General features: G+C 29.5%; 1 long non-coding RNA gene across 1 annotated transcript; it reads left to right on the top strand.

Moving 5' to 3' along the window:
• The first annotated feature begins 88 nt into the window (after positions 1–88).
• On the top strand, positions 89–5,564 carry LOC114758995 (uncharacterized). The gene is made up of 3 exons (XR_003741868.1): positions 89–102; positions 187–190; positions 5,493–5,564. It is a non-coding gene; the product is annotated as an uncharacterized LOC114758995 (long non-coding RNA).
• Positions 5,565–17,676: the final 12,112 nt, after the last annotated feature.

Below are 17,676 nucleotides of genomic sequence, written 5' to 3'. Positions count from 1 at the left end.
ATGAAAAGAGTTTGATAGGAAGCGATAATACAGAGTGGAGCTGGTTTAGATTGATTCGAGATAACACTTAAAAGAGGAAGCTGGTTGACATTTGGTTTCTTTGTGCCTCGGAAGATTCAGAGAAATATGCAGGAAGAGATATGATTAATAATTTGAATCCCATATATTTCTTGAAAAAAGATAAAGGAGGGTAATTGCTAGGAAGACAAGAAGAACGCGTATTGTACTATTGCCAATATGGTAGGCCATGCACAGCAACATCTCTGTTCTTTCGTGGAAGAGTCTGCCCAAAACAATCACTCGTTTTCCTATAATCTTCATTTTTCATTATTTTCACATTTTGATGTCTTAACATTGTTTACGTGCCTTAGATTGTCCTAAATATCAAATTTCCCAGTTGTTTTGGTACAGGGAATGTGAAAACTTGAAATACCCGCCCCCCCGGGGGGGAGGAACACAGCACAAACTGATTAAATAAAAATTAATATATTTATATTTTACATTAATATTAATAGTTTTAAATGAAATAATGAATATATATGAAATGAATTTTAAATAGATACAAGAAACCTTTTTATTTTATTATAATTTATTAGCTGTTTTTTTATTTTAAAAAAAATTATATAATAAGTATTTAAAGTTTTCCTCTTAAAATTAGGAAGAAATAAAAGCACAAAAGCCAATATAATACGTTTAACTTTTTTCTAAGCCAAAAAGCTAACTTTGCATAACCTAATCAATATTACCATTATAGTAATTATTTCATTGAATTTTTTGTCAATACTCCCTTCTATACCATATACAAATTATAAATAAGCGAACTATGTAGATTAAAATGTTTGTTAAGAATAATAAATTTGCAAGAAATGTTCTTTTTCCCCCAAATAAAGAAAATGATTGGGAAAAAAAAGCACCGGAGAAACATACCAGTATTTGAGAGTACAAATGAAGAAAAATAGTGAATTAATTTTTTAAACAAGTACCAAATATATATATTTATATTATAAAAAGGACCAATTCATAACTTGTATAAGAGATCAGAGGGAATAAAGGTAAAATAAAAATATTTTTTTATTGTCATTCATGTACATCTTTGGTTTTCTATTGACCGTTGAACAACTTTCCAGGCCTCATTTCTGTGATAGCTGGCATCCACCGCCCGGTCTATGTAAAATGCACCATGCACGTACCCGAAAGCGACCGCTCGAGAGTACCTTTTTGTCCTGAAAAATATTTAAAAATATTTTCAGATATTTTATTTATATTTATTTAATGGACTTTATGAGAAGATGAGGACATTAAAATTACTCCTAAAAAATAGTTTAAAGGTATAATTGTTCTTAAAAAATTAGTACTTTAAGAATATAATTACATCACAAATTATTTTTAAAGTGTTGAATGCTATTGAAAAAATAATTTAAGACATTGACACACTTGAAAGAATATTTTAAAATGCTAGATCAATTTTATGTTCCATTTGGATGAAAAAGAAAATAAGAGGACAGATAATGGAATGAAGAAAAAATTTTAAAAAAATGTTATCATATTTGGATGGACAAGAAAATATAGGAAAAAAGAAATGAATAAATATTTGAATGATCAAAATAATTTTTTTATGTAAAAATATATCATGTTTAAAATTAATTTAAATACCACAATGGAAAAATTATATTACCTCCAATCCTTAATATAAGAGTTTTTTTAATTTTAATTTTGATTTAAATATAAAGTCTCAATCTATTTTATTTTTTATATTTATCTATTTTTTTAAGGTAGTCCTTGTAGTAATTATAGTTCTAATTAATACACTTAATCGGTAAGGATAATTTAGCAAAAATAACACAACAGTTATTTATTACAAATAAGTAACTTAACTAATTTTTTTAATTTATTCAAATTAGTCAACTAAATCTTATATTAATATTAGTATCATTAAATAATTTAAAATCAAATTATTTTATAAAGATATATTTTCCTATTACCAGATAATTTAGAGAAAAATATTACTTTTCATTGTAAAATAAAAAAGTGAATAATTTTTTAAAGGTAGATATAACAGAAGAAAATAAATAAATTATATATTATTCAATGTTATCAATAAATATTAAAATTATAATATAAAAAAATGAAAGATGAAGGAAAATGAGTTTTGTTTTCTCTTTTTTTTTCCCATATATAAAGATAAAAGTTAGCGTGAGAATTCGGCGAATTTCATTCTCATTCTCCTTCCACCATTTCTACTCCGATGCTTATTTTTGTTTGGGAAAATCCTTAAAAAAATAAGCGTTGAATTTTAAAATTTTAAATATTGATCACTACATTAGAAAATATATTTTTATAATAATTTTTTTATTTAAAATTTTAAAATTCAGTCATTTTTTTAGATTTTTTTTTCCTCTATTCGTTTTCTTTTTGAATATGGTGGTTCATGCACTGCAGCATCTTTATAATTGCAGTGCACCTTTTCCTGCTTTTACTTTGCCCTGTCTCATTGTCACTTCTCAGAATTGTCCCTCACCCATGTGCACCTGTTCGTTCACATGTATTCAATTATTCATTGTGCCTTTAACTAGGCAGTCCAATCTCTCCCTCTTTTTTTTCAAATCTTAAAAGTGTTTGGGTAAATATAAAATTATAAGTTTAAAAATATTTTTATAATATATAAAATAAATCTGTAGAGAAATTTATTTTGATTTGTGAAAAAGTGATTTTCAAAAATATTTTTAGAGTTAGGCAAACACCTTTAATATCTATCCACCTAATTTGGCCACTCGAGTAGTGTATTCTTTTTTATTAAAAAAAAAAGTAAGAAAATGTACACAGAACTAACTGAAAAAAGTTTTATAATTGAAATTTTTTAAGGACGTGCCTTTATACTTCGTAGGACGAAGCTAAAGAATTGGCACAACGATTGGTTTCTTTTGATATGAGATTAAAAGGGTGTTCAGAAGGATAATTTTAAAAATATTTTTATAACATATGACGTAAATATGTGAAAGAATTTATCTCGATTTATAAAAAAATATTTTTTAAATTCTTTTTAATGTTACCCAAATACCCTAAAAGTAATAGTCGAATCATATGCCAAGAAGTGGGGGAATTTGCCTGATCTGACTATTAAGAGGATCATCTTGACATGGGCATTGATCAGCTGCAATTTGGTACGTAAAATCAATAGGAAGAATTATAAATTTTGAAAAGTAAAATGATTTGGAGTTTTACATTTAATATTAGAGCAAACTTCTTTTCATAAAAAAAATATTAGAGCAAACTTCTCAACTAATTCATATATTTAGCATTGAAATGAGTATTTATCATGGAGGATTTCAAAATTCTAAACTAATTTCCTATAAATTAGAATTCTATGTTTTTTTGGGGCAAAATGTTAGATAATGGTCTTATATAATGCAATACTCATTTCAATTCTTTGTATGGATAGTCCTATGTACAAGCATTAAGTAATATTTCGTGTTTGTCTAAAAATTTAACACACTTTTTTTTAAAAAAAAAGTTTTTATCCCCAATTAATGGAATGTTTCTTTTATTCTTTCTACTCATTTTACATTGCTTAAATATTTATTGTTTTTAACTAGTTTTAATCAACGTTTTGGTCGATGGAGCAAGTATACTTTAATGCATTCGTAAACAAAATATCAAGTCATAACCTTGATAAGGAGATGTTTGGTATCTGGAAGTGTTTTGGGGTGTGGAAAGAGAGAGACCAAACAATTAAAAGCACAAAAGGATAAACACAACGCAAAGGAAGATAAAAAGTAGATGTATTCTTCAATATGGTGGGCCACTCGCACTAACTTCCTCGTCCTTTCACGAAAGAGACTAACCAACCAACCAATAATTTTATGTTCGTGTGATTTTTATTTTTATTTTAAATATAAGATTTTAATTTATATATTTATTTATTTTTTAAAATAATTTTTATAATAATAATATTTCTAACTAATATATTTGATTAGTAAAGATATTTTAGGAAAGATGATATATATTTATTATAAATAACTAACTAAATAAACTTTCTTAATCTACTTAAATTATTCAACTAATTGTTATACTCCTCCAGTCCTGAATATAGTACTCTTTTTTAATGTAAATTACACTACAAAAAAGTTTTATATTTAAAATTGGAAAAAGTATTAAGAATTAAAAATAGTATTAATTATCTACCATGCTTTCCCGGAAAATAACGAAAGCAGAACAAAGTATTTTTTCATCGCAATTTGTTTTTAATATTAAAGGAGCAATATTTATTAAAAACTTAAAGTTGTTATTTAAAAATCGTTGCGCATTTTCAAGTTCCATGGTTATGCTAAAATAAATTAGGGCCTGTTTGGCAAAATGCCCAAACCATGATTTGGGTTAGAAATTTGCTAAATAGGAGGACAAATAGACAAACTACAGTTTTGAGTTAAAATCATGATTTTGGGCTTAAAATCATGGTTTTAGAAGAAGTGAATCCATTATGCTTCTAGTTCAAATTGGAAAGTATCGTTGTGCCTGTCAAAATAAATCCCAACGGTAATATAACTTTAACACCCCTCAATTATTTTTTTATAAACATATTTAATCTTATATTTTATAAATATATATATGCATATTAATTATTTATTAATTACATTATCTTATATATTATCAATTATATTCATAAAAAATATATTATTAACAATTTTATTCCTTTAAATTAAAATATATTATAAAATCTATCTTATCATGTTAATTTATGCTCTTTTTAATAATTTGTATATATAAAAAGTGTTTCTGATAATAACTATTCAAACACTCTTATTTTATCATAATCACCTCTTCACAAAATCTATTCTCCAAAAGCTTTCATTCAAACGCCTCCTAATTTCCCAGTTAATCATTGTTTGTTCCCTATATTTTTATTGTCGCTCTAAATGTTTTGGGTTATTACGACATGGGACTATTAAGACTCAATTGAATTTCCCAGTTACTCTTATAAAATGAATTCATCAAAAAGGGATCTTTAGATAACATGAATTATAAAGACTTTTATATTTTATATAAATTGTACAAGTCATATGATCAACTCCACCTATATTGTATAGCTAGTCCCAAGCCCGGATAAAGGATGAGGGTTGTGTTAGGCCCTCAACAGTCAACGTAAAAAACTGTCGAATCTCATGAACATGGATTAACGAAGTATTTATGCTAATGTTAGGTTGTTGCCCAGAAGTGACGCGCTGTATGGCTCGAGTACAGTGAGAAATGAGCTAGAGCCGCTGCATCGTTGTCCGGATGTAGTGTTAAATGAGCGAGGGTTACCGCACTCTCTTGGACGGAGGCGGCTAAAGAAGTTAGTTCATGAGACTGAGATTAGATTTGGCACTTGGAATATTAGGACGTTAAATGAGAAATCTATGGAAGTAGCAAGGGTTATGAGGGACAAAAGGATTAATATTTTATGCCTCCAAGAAACCAAATGGACTGGAGAAGCTTCCAAGGAACTTGGAGAGTATAAACTTTGGTACACAGGAAAGGTGAGCGCAAGGAATGGGGTTGGTATCATCATTGATGGAACATGGAAAAAAAAACATGGTAGAGGTTAAAAGGTTTGAGGATAAAATAATATCGTTAAGAGTAATTGTTGGAAAGGATACTATCAATATCATTAGTGCCTATGCACCTCAGGTTGGAGCAGAGACACACCTTAAAAATAAGATTTGGGAAGATATGGAGGGGTTGGTTCAAAGCATACCACTCGAAAAAAAATTTTTTATCAGTGGGGACCTTAATGGACATGTTGGTAAGGAAGCAAGACAATTCAGCGAGGCCTATGGTGGTTTTGGTTTTGGGAAGCTTAATAGTGGAGGACAATCTATTCTTGATTTCTCTCTTGCATACGATCTTAAGATTGTCAACACTTGTTTTAAGAAGTGAGAGGAGCATTTAATCACGTACAAAAATGGGGTATCAAAATCACAGATTGATTTCTTTTTAGTTAAGAATCTGGACAGAAGATTGTGTACTAATTGCAACGTGATTCCAGGAGACGGGGTGACTGCCCAACTTAGAGTACTTATCCTTGATGTACGTTTTAAGAGTACCAGGCAAAAGTACCATCAAGTGATAAAACCCAGGATTAAGTGGTGACAGTTAAAAGGTGAAAAGCGGGAGTTATTCAAAAGGACTCTTTTGAAGGAAGGGATTTGGGAGTTGCAGGGAAATGCAAACATGATGTGGGAAGAGATAGCTACAAGGGTTCGTTTGGTAGTTAAAGCAATTTTGGGAGAATCCAAAGGTCCTGGTCAAAGAGATAAGGAGACTTGGTGGTGGAATAAGAGTGTGCAAGAGAAAGTCAAACAGAAAAAAGATTGTTTTAAGGCCATACACTTGTGCAATAGTGTAGAAAACCGGAAAAAGTATCAATTGGCTAAAAAAGAGACAAAGAGAGCAGTGAGCAAAGCACGTACTAAAGCTTATAAAGGGTTTTATTAGGAGTTAGGAACAAAGACGGGAGAAAGAAATATCTACAAGATTGCAAAACAAAGGGAGAGGAAAAAGAGAGATCTGGACCAAGTAAAGTGTATAAAGGACGAAGATGGTAAAGTGTTAGTTACTGATGGTGATATTAAAGACAGATGGGAGGCTTACTTTTACAAGTTGTTTAATGAGGGAAGCAATCATGCGACTCAGGACTTGCAGGACTTGCTAATTAACAAAGATGATTGAAATTTGGCTTTCTACTGCAGGATATGTATCGGAGAGGTTAAGGCAGCTCTCAAGAAAATGGACAATGAAAAAGCCGTTGGGCCTGATGGTATCCCTATTAAAGTTTGGAAATGTTTGGGCGATGAGGGTGAGGTGTGGCTAACCAAGCTTTTTAATGAAATTCTACACTTTAAGAATATGCCGGATGATTGGAAGAGAAGCATTTTAGTTCCTATTTACAAGAATAAATGACACATTCAAAACTGTGCAAGCTACAGAGGGAAAAAACTTATGAGTCATACAATGAAGTTGTGGGAAAAAGTGATGGAATATAGGTTAAGGTTGGAGACTTCTATTTCGGAAAACCAATTTGGATTTATGCCAGGGAGATTCACATCGGAAGCAATCTATTTACTAAGGGGGTTAATGGAAAGATATAGAAGTAAAAGAAGATATTTACATATGGTTTTTATTGACCTGGAAAAGGCTTATGATCGTGTGTCAAGAGAAGTGTTATGGAAGGCTTTGGAAAAGAAAGGTGTACGGGTTGTTGGAATGGCTGAACACCCAAGAGGGGGTGAATTGGGTGTTGATTAAAATTAAAAATCTTTTCGCAATGTAATGAAATTCATAAGAAATTCTGAGTATAAAAAACAATGAATCGAGATAAGCATAATCACAGTAGTAAAATAGTTTAGCTGGAAATATAAAGAGGTAAGGGAAGAGAAGATGCAAACAGAGATTTATCCTGGTTCGGTCCTCACTGACCTACGTCCAGTCCCTAGGCTCCCCTTGAGATTTTCAATCGACTATCTCCCTCAAGTTTAACACGGGTACTTGAGAACCACTACAATCACAAGTTTGATCCGGGCACTTGTGACACCACTTACAATTCTTACACTAACCAGTCTATTCAGCAGTAACCTCACACCGAGGTAAATACTCCCCTTTACTCACCGTAAGGATACAATCTGATAAGGATAATGAAGATTGAATATTTCTTCTCTCAAAGAAGTGATAGATGAATCTTAAGCACGTTTGGGAAACTCTCCTCTCTATCTCACGAATACATATGTTTTAGTCTATGAAGTACAGAGACAGGGAGTTTTCTCTCGGACCTCTAAATGAGAATATGTTGATTTAGCATTTTAGCATTTGATGTTGTAAGCTCAGGCTCTTCTATTTTTTTTCTTGTTTTGAATGCTCTTCTATTTATAGATGATGTTGGGTAGTTGACCGTTGAGCTTTTTCTTCCCGTTTGGCTTGAAGAATATGACCGTTGAAACTAGCCGTTGGAAGCTTCTGACGAACGTTGATTCTTCACATCATTAATTCGTTGTGGCTCTTTATCTGAAATAATCTTCTTCAGATCAAGTGATAAGTATTTGATTGATGTCTTGATCGATAAAGCTTTGATCGATTATATTATCGATTAATTACATGAAGAAAAGATATAGCAGATAGATGCAATTATCGAATAGATTATGGATCATATGATGATCGAACAAATGATCGATAAATGATGAAGCATGAATACAGTGACCCAAAAATGATTTATGCAAGAATGAACCTTTTCAAGTTACGTTTGCCTTCGTATCCTTTTAATAGAGAGTTATGTGTAAAAAAGAAAAGCTTGAAAGAAAATAGATCATTGATTTTAAGAATCATCATAGTCGACTGATGTTTAAACGGAAAACGTTCCATGATCGAACAAGTGATCGAACACTTGTTGATCGAACAGATTATCGATAATCCAAGTGTTACAGAAATGAAACTTCAGTCATTGATGATCGAACGCATTATCGATAAATGGATGATGGATAAGGTTATCGATAAACAATGAGTAACAATATATTTAGCGAAAAACACAGACTATGTGGATTAATCGAACAGGTGATCGATCAATGAATATTCGATCAAGTGATCGATAAAATGAAAAACAGAGATTTAATCCTGTAAGGTAAAGAAACTGATTATCGATCACGTTATGTGAAAACAGGAGTTTCAGGAAATTGAATGATCGATCATTTTATCGATAAATCAATGATCGATTAAGTGATCGAAAAAATGATTCAACATAAGTTAATGCAGTGAAGATAATAATCGATCATTTGATCGATAAATGTTTGATCGATCAATTGATCGATAAAAGATTTTGAACGAATGGTTTTGACAGAGCACTATATCGAGTAAGAAGACATATAATATTCAAACAAGTTATCGATAAAGGTCTGATTGATTAAGTGATCGATTATTTCCTGCAACATCTTATATTAAGCAGCTATACCAATGATCGATTAGTTGATCGATCAATCTAGCAAGTTATTGAGCAGACTAAATTATCTATCACGTGATCGATAAGACTTGATAGTTATCGATCAAGTGATCGATAAAGATATTCATCTATAACGTTATCCAAAAATCATTTATCCAACATGTTACTGATAAAACCTTAATAATATGTATGAAGATAAAAGAGAAGAATTGAGGAGATAGTACCAGTAACTCGATGAGTTTGTAGTCGCTTGATCAGGCTCGAGTAACATATGATAATGGCTTTTCATTTCTTCATCTCTTCTAGAGCTTTTACTCAATAACATGTTTGAGTAGCATGTTGCTTGAGAAGTTAATTGTTAAGTGTAGAATTTCTGGTCTTTGCCTCAATAAATTCGAAGTCTGATTCCAGCAAAACGAAGGTCAATTTTGAGTGATCATAAATCTTTCAATTCAGCTCCAAATTTTGCAAATGACCTATCCCCAGAAAGCTCTTTGAGTCTACTTTCTAATGCAACAAGAATCAACCCAAAATTCGTCGTGGTTGCAAAGTTATATTCATCACAATGACTAAAGGTTGGAATAAAGGCGTTAATCCTTACTGCAATCTTTCGAACAACATATCTCCCTCATATGAAACTCTTTGAAGGTGAATTCGGTGTCCATGAACCATGTTCTGAGTCTAGTTTCATAGGAATCAAGTTTCACCTCAAACGGATTTGTGATTTGAGAGATATTGAAGAAATACCGAACCTATGTTAGAGCTGAACGAAGAACAGAGCATAACAGAGGATATATTTTATCGATAACTTGATCGATAAATGGATGATCGATCAAGTGATCGATAATTGCCCATGAAAATCACCTCTGAAGCTTATTTTCTATGTTTATATGAAGGGTGACTCAATATATGATGGTATAACTTCCCGGTTGTATATTTTAGCTTCCGACTGACCCATTCAAACTTCTGATTGAGTATAGCAATATTTAACATCAAATCTATGAACTTGAATCTTGATATTTTCATTTGATCTTGCAAGTTCTTCTTTTCTCAATTTCTCTTCTTCTTCCTCCTCTTCATCATTCTCCATAACTCAAAGTGCAACATAAAATTCCTTTCTTTTCTTGAGGAAACTACACAAGATAGTAAGTATGATAGTTAGTCAAAATATGAGATAAATAATTTATGTAAAATTTTTGCTCTATTATTTGACATCATCAAAACTAATCGTATCTAACACGGGTTGCTTATACCAAAGCCATATAAGATATGTATGAGGCAGTAACTACCAGTGTAAGGACGCCTGGGAGGAGACAAAGGACTTCCCTATTAAGATTGGCCTACATCAGGAATCCTCTCTGAGTCTGTACTTGTTCAACATTGTTCTAGATGTTCTAACTGAACCTATTCAAGAAAGAATTCCTAAGTCCATGCTTTCATTATCATTACTTGATCCTTTGTTTGATTGAATTTTGTCATATGTTTATTATATTGTTATTTGATGGCATAATTTGTCTTTAATCATATACGTATTTTAGTGACTTGATCTCCCTGGATTTCTTTCTTAGTTTTATTGATTCAAGATATAAGTAATTTTTTTAATTTTTTAAATCATTAATTTCATTTTCCCTTAAATACTCGTCATTAACATTGTTCGACAAAAAAATGAAACAATTTCCTTAATCAGCATTTGTAGTTAGTAATTGTAATACAGTAGTAACACTTCCAATTTTTAATATATGACTTAATTGGGAAATTAATATTAGTCTTATATGTAAAACCTATTTTACATATTTATTAATCCTTTTTCAAATTAATTGTATTGATATCACCTCAATAATAATCAGGTAGGAGAGGGAGGGAGGGAATTAAGAAAGATGTTTAAATCCTATTTAATATAAAGCATTGAAAATGAGTATAAGAATTAGGATTGGGATTAACAAAATCTATTAAAAAAGTGTTTAGCATGAGAGATTGCTTATTACATGGGATTAGAGACAAACCTATGTACGTAGGATTGGGAAATACCATGGGAGGAGATAGTACCCTCCAATCTCACCTCTATATGTTTGTCTAATCCCATATAACATATAATTACTCATGCTAAATACTTTTTTTTAATAATTTTTCTTGATTGTAATCATAGCTCCTATTCTTCATTTTCAATGCCTCGTACCAAATAGGAGCTTAGGGTGTTTTAAATATATATATGTGTGTGTGTATTTTATTAACTAATTTAACTAAGATAATTAATCTGCTCAAATTAATTAATTAGTTTTTATATTAATAACCGACAGAGAAACTAATAATGGAGGAGGAATGGGTGGGATTGTGGGAATCTGAATGGTGAGTATATTGTGAATTACTACCTCTAATTCTATTTATAAAAACTAGTTAACTAATTTAAGGAAATTAAAGAAGGAAGTTAAGTTAGTTATTTGTAATAAATAAATGTTGTCTTTCCTAAATTTGACAAGCATTATCTCGATTAATAGGTTTTAAAGGGGAGGGGGGAAAAGTGAATGGCTACATTTAAATACTAATTATAAGAATAAATTTGACAAGCAAGTATAAGCCACCTTTTAAATTTAGACTAGGAAATTTTTTACTAGGAATTGTCTTATAAGACGAATGGGAAGGGGTGCATGCATATTCGCCCTCCCCTCTCTCTCTCTAGAGTGAATTGCATCTTTTAGACTAAATCTAAATCATAAGTATGTAGTATTCTTCAGATTCTTAATACAGGATCTAATTATTAAATTAATTTTTATTCTAAATATAAGACATATTTCTCATATTTATTAATTTTTTCTAAATTATCCTTATGGATACTCTCTCAACTATAATCAAGTAGAAGAGGGAGGGAGGATATTAAGAAAGATGATTATAGTATTTTAGAAAAAACATGTCATATTTCTTATAATTAACTAACTTACCCAACTTTCTCAATATAACCAAATTAATTAAATAGTTCTTATATTAAGGATCAAATGAGTAATATTTATTTTTAGAACAGGGAATAGACTGAAATAGCGGACCTTCATCCGGTAAAGCCTAGCCACGCAATAACCACTTTAATATTCCATCCGATCCAAACTATAATATTTAGTTTATAGTATAATTTATATTAGATGTTATTTTGAGGACTGAATGTAGTATTAATTTAATATAAATATAATTTCTGCTGCTACAAAATAACGTGTTTATAAAATAAAAAATTGGAATAAGCCAAATGAAAATATTCATCATGAATGGGATGAGATGATGGGGACAAGAAAATAAATATAAATATCTGGTCAAAAAAAATAAATATAAATATGTGAAAGAGAAAAGAAGAATAGTTTAATGCAAGAGGCATATTTATTAATGCCTAATGCATAGGTATAGGCATGGCTATGATTTTAGCATCACCCCCTCGTTTAATTCTCCAATGGCTCCCCCCACGTTATTATATCAAGGCCTCTATTGGATCTCTTGGATTTGGATCCTAGGATATTCCTTATTTTTTGCAATTCAACCTTTGAAAAAAATAAAAATAATAATATAGTCACCTTATCGCAAGAAACAGCATCTTACAAGGACAAAGGCATGATTTACAAAATACAATGTAAATATATGATGAAAGTTTTATCTTAATTTATGTAAAAATATTTAGAAAAAATTAATCTTTTGGTCTTTATATGTTTTACTCATTTGTAACTCAGTCTTTATATTTTGACCCGATATAAATTAGTCTTTATAGCTTTGACTCGGTTGTAGCTCGGTCCCTAAAGTTTGACTCACTGTAACATATAAGGATCGAGTTGCAATGAAAAACTAGATTATAAAATGGTTAAAAATATAGGGGTCGAGTTGCAGCGAGTCAAATTTTGGGAACTGAATTACAACTAAGTTACTGAGTTACAAATGTATTAAAACTATAAAGACCAAACTATTTATTTTGCCCAAATATATATAAGCATTTATTAGAAACAGGTGCAAAAAGGCCCAAAGATTATCCATATTTGTCTCTCCTCATACCTCGCCTAATTATTCATAAATTGGTTAATCCCATTATAACCTGACTTCTTAATCAAATGGACTCTTTTGTCATAATATTCCTATATGTAAGTGCTTAGAAGTAGAGGGAATAAACGATGAAGAGAAATATATAATTCAATATTTTCATAGTTTTTTAAATGATCATTAATATTTTATTTGTGGTCATAGGATAACATATAAAATTTCTTCTTCATATAATATTTACATCTCCATTGAGGAATTGACAGCAAGTTAGCTACAGCCTTACTATATGATCTAAAAAATAGTAATAATAGTAAATAAAAGATTATTTTTATTATTCATAAAGCTGCTCAAAGTGCTTACTTTTGGAGGGATATGTTTTTTTCCCATCACAGGAACAACACACAAAGGTAATTCTGTCTTTGAATAATTATTAGATGTTGCTTTCACCAAAAGAGAAGGCAAAAAAGAAAGAAAGATATTACTAGTGATTTAGAAGGAATGTTCACTTTTAACGAAAAGCAGATATGTCCCCTACATATCACAGGATTCGTATTCAATAATTAGAAAAAAAATGACCAAATTATGTAGTTTATTGTACAATAGAAAAGTATCGATATAATAGCATCTTAACAAAAAAAAGCAAGAGTCAACTATAGAGGATATATTAATCTTGTACATTTAAAATACTTTTTTTTTGTTTTTTTGACCAGGACATTTAAAATACTAGTAGTATAGCTTTTAGGTTAAAGAATATTTGAACCTTTAAACTATTTTTTTAGGAGGGTAGTTAAGTATCACTCATTTGTTCAAAAGTACTTTTTCTAACCTCAATATAAAACCTAATTAATTAAATCTAAATAGATTAAGGATGTTAGTTAAATTAGTTAATATGATATTATTTTTCTAAAACACCTTATTATCTTCCTTAATTTTTTTCCTCTCTTTCCTGCTTGATTATTGTTGAGAGAATATCAATAGGGTCAATTTTAAAAAAACTATAAACATATGAAATAAGTCTTATATATAGGACCAATACTAATTATTAAATTAGTTCCTACATTAAATACCAGACCAATATATTGGTATAATATTTTGACAGGTTGAGGAAAACATTATACCACTTAATGATTGATTTAGAAGACTTGGTTCTTATGGAAATATTGTTTGAAAATAAAATTACCCTTTAAGTTTTACTTTTATGATATATTGATTTTTTTAAATATAAAGAAAAATGAAAAAATTGATTAAAAAAAATCCTTGTTTAAAAATTTACTTGGCTAAAAGGACATAAATTTGAGTGAGTACAACTATGATCCGTGAGTGTAACATATCTTCTATCGTGTGCAACATATCATCAATCATGTGCAACAATCATCAATACGGAAGTTATTTGCATACAGTAAAAGATATGTTGCATTATGCACCTGCTTACATTCAAATCCTTTTAGTCAATTAAATTTTTAAATAGGAATTTTTTTACCAACTTTTCTAAGAAAAATTAGGTTAATGGTTTTTAGAATTTCAGAGTATGTATAGAAGATACACACATAGTTATATGTGTGTGTGAGAGAGAGAGAGAGAGAGTAATTACCAGTAATCCATTGAAAATTATGAGCATTAAATACTCTAAAAATTATATGGCAGAGATATTAAAAAATTAAATGCATAAAAATTCATAAATTACAAATTTTTCTTTGGCCAAACATAAACAAAAAATAAAAGATTTATTCTTTCTTCACAAATGCAAAAATTTGTCATACTGAAAAAAGCATCACCTTAATATAAACATAGTAAGATCTTTTTTTAATCTCCAACATTATAATAGCCTATTTTGGATAAATTGTAAGTAACTTTTTAATTATGATTTATAAAATACGAGGCAAGTACATCGGAAGAGTTTTGTCTTAATTTACGTATAATGTGCTTATAAATACTTTTAAATGCTATTTCAATTGGCCCAATGTCAAAATTCAAAGCAACACAGTGGATGTATAGAAGCAAAAACCTATCTCCCTATCTGTTTCTCCATTTATCTTTTTCTTCACAATGTCCATAAGCTCACCAAAATGAATATGTGATAGTTTTAACCACTAAATAAATGAAGTTTTTTTGGTGAATAATAAATACGTTTTTTATTTGAAAGCTTGAAGTGTTATGTATGTATATACATACACATATATGATTGGAGAAGTTAACATAAATAATATAAGTAACTTGATATAAATATTGTTGCATGTATTCCAACCAAAAAAAAAATATTGTTGCATGTATTGATATGGGTAACACAGTTGTGCCACCAAGTCCAAGAGTCTTTGACAATGTTATTCGTATATATGATGTTTATGGTTTACCAAAATGAAATTGACAAGATTAAATTGCTTTTTAAAATTAAAAATTTTTGGTGGCTCTATTAGTGCATGCCCAAATAGTCAAACAATTTGTTCATTGCCAGATCTCAAAAGGCAAATAATAGAGTAAGATGGCGTGTTGTCTAAAGATAATACTAGTTTTTGACAATTTAAAAGTATTTACATGATTTAGATAATTAGTTTAACAACTTAATTTGTTCAACTCAACCAATGAACCGATCAATTAGACCATGGCTTGATCTTGAGTCGGTTTTTTTTGTTTGGCCCATCACTTAAGAACTAGATTAACTTAGTAATCAATCGAACTAGACTAATATTCACTCCAATATTGCATATAAGAATTAATATAGAGATTTGTTTCATCATAAATATAAAACTTTAATATGTTTTACCTCTTATATTTATAAACTTTTTTTCTTAAACTCACTCGTTGATGAAGGAAATTTAAAAAAAAAATCGTTTATTAAAATTATTGAGGGAAATATTTTGATTAAAAATTTATTCAAAAATTTGGTTATTGTTCATGTAACCAATTATGACTTGTGATATAAGACATGCGGTGATTATTGTCATTTATTTTTTTAAAAATATTTAATAATTTTATTACACTGTCAATATCAAACGCGAAAAAAGCTTTCAAATTGAGAAAGTAATCGATTTTCTTTTGCATCAAAGTGGGCGACGTGGCTCATAGTGAGAGGATGAAAAAGTAGTCCCCCCAAATGGGCCATCAAATCACTCTCTCACCGCCCTACCCACCATTTTGGGTTCCATTATATGCCAGTGACACACAAGATTAATGGTTAATGATATGATAATCCTTTCAGGGATCAATCCATAAATAACTAAAAACATAACAAATAGAATAATTAAATTACATATGCGTGTATTGGTAACAAAGCATCCAATATTGACTAGCATATCTTGGTGAGAAAAATCCAAGTTGCTTTCGTCCTTTGACCAATCTGATTAAGAGTATTAAACGAGTCAAGTGGGTTAAACTTAATCCTCCTCTAGTCTTATTCATAGAGGAGAGAGAGAAAAAATTTTTTGATCTTATTTATAGGATACTGAGAGAAATTTTTCATATGGATATATAATTTTACCCTTCATGTATTATTATGTTGATTTTATTTACATAAAGTATATTAAATAGGGATAAAGTTGAAAATTTGTTTAGTTTTACATGAAAGTTAATGAAATTTAAAGTTTTTCTTGGTTTGTGTGAAACATATTAGAAGTGATTTATAAATAAGATTATAAAGGATTTTTTTTGTCATTGCAATGTCTAAAACAATGCCATCTTGAATTAAAAAAATAATAACTCATCACATTCATACTTCAACAACTTTGTTTTGTTGGATTATGTGGTTTATATATGAATGTTTCATTTACTTATAGATCAATGTCTTCTCATTTAAATACTCCTCTTTTCAGTTTGGCCCCCAGGATTATATGTTAATATTTGCGTATATTTCAATTAAAGTAGAACATTTTAATTATGATTGAATTGATGCCGGTTCAATTGTAGTTAGATTATTGACTTTTAAACTATTATCTTGATTAGTTTAATAATTTGTTTGAAGTACCTTAATACGGACTCTCAGTGTATGATATCTTGGTATAAAAATCTATGCGTAAAATATATTGGATGATATTTTTTAATGGGAAGTTAAGGGAAAAAATAAATATTATACTCGTAATTTCTTGTTAGAAGTGAAAATTTATTTATATATAATCCAATGCACGCCATGACATCTATGCTTAATCCTACAAAAAATATTTGTGCTATCTACTTTGATCCATCACATCACTTCAACAAGATCAACAGATGGAGATAAACGATTGAAATATTTCCAATATGATTCAACCAAAAACCCCAAAAAGTATGATTATGATATGAACTTTTATAGTTATTATAATTTAACATTAAATGCACAAAATGGATGATGATGGTTAAAAAAACACAACAATAATGGATCACAACAAGCTTTTGTTTTTTTGTCAGACAAGGATAAGATTTGGGGTTGGCGGTGTTGCCATTTGAGCATCATAATTAATGAGATTGATTATATAAATGAAGCAACAAGGGAATCTTTTATAGCCAAATGTTAAACAAAGTGTTGCACAAAACTTCAAATTGACACAAAGTCATTCGATCATTAAAAGATAGTAATTGAGGGATTGGCGATTTAATTGTGGTTGAAGTCTGAATCAGCCTAAGTAAGATTAAAATAATATAACTTTGATTCAAATATATAAAAACATCCATCTACATAATTGTAAGAGTATTGTTTAATTAAAAACGTATTAATTTATAGGTAAATAAAATATAATTTT

The sequence above is a fragment of the Neltuma alba genome, unplaced genomic scaffold (genome assembly GCF_004799145.2).
Source record: "Neltuma alba isolate B1F8T4 unplaced genomic scaffold, ASM479914v2 tig00010779_pilon, whole genome shotgun sequence".
NCBI classification, from domain to species: domain Eukaryota; kingdom Viridiplantae; phylum Streptophyta; class Magnoliopsida; order Fabales; family Fabaceae; genus Neltuma; species Neltuma alba.
Note: the sequence above shows the minus strand (reverse complement) of the source record. Positions and strands in the feature narration are given on the sequence as shown.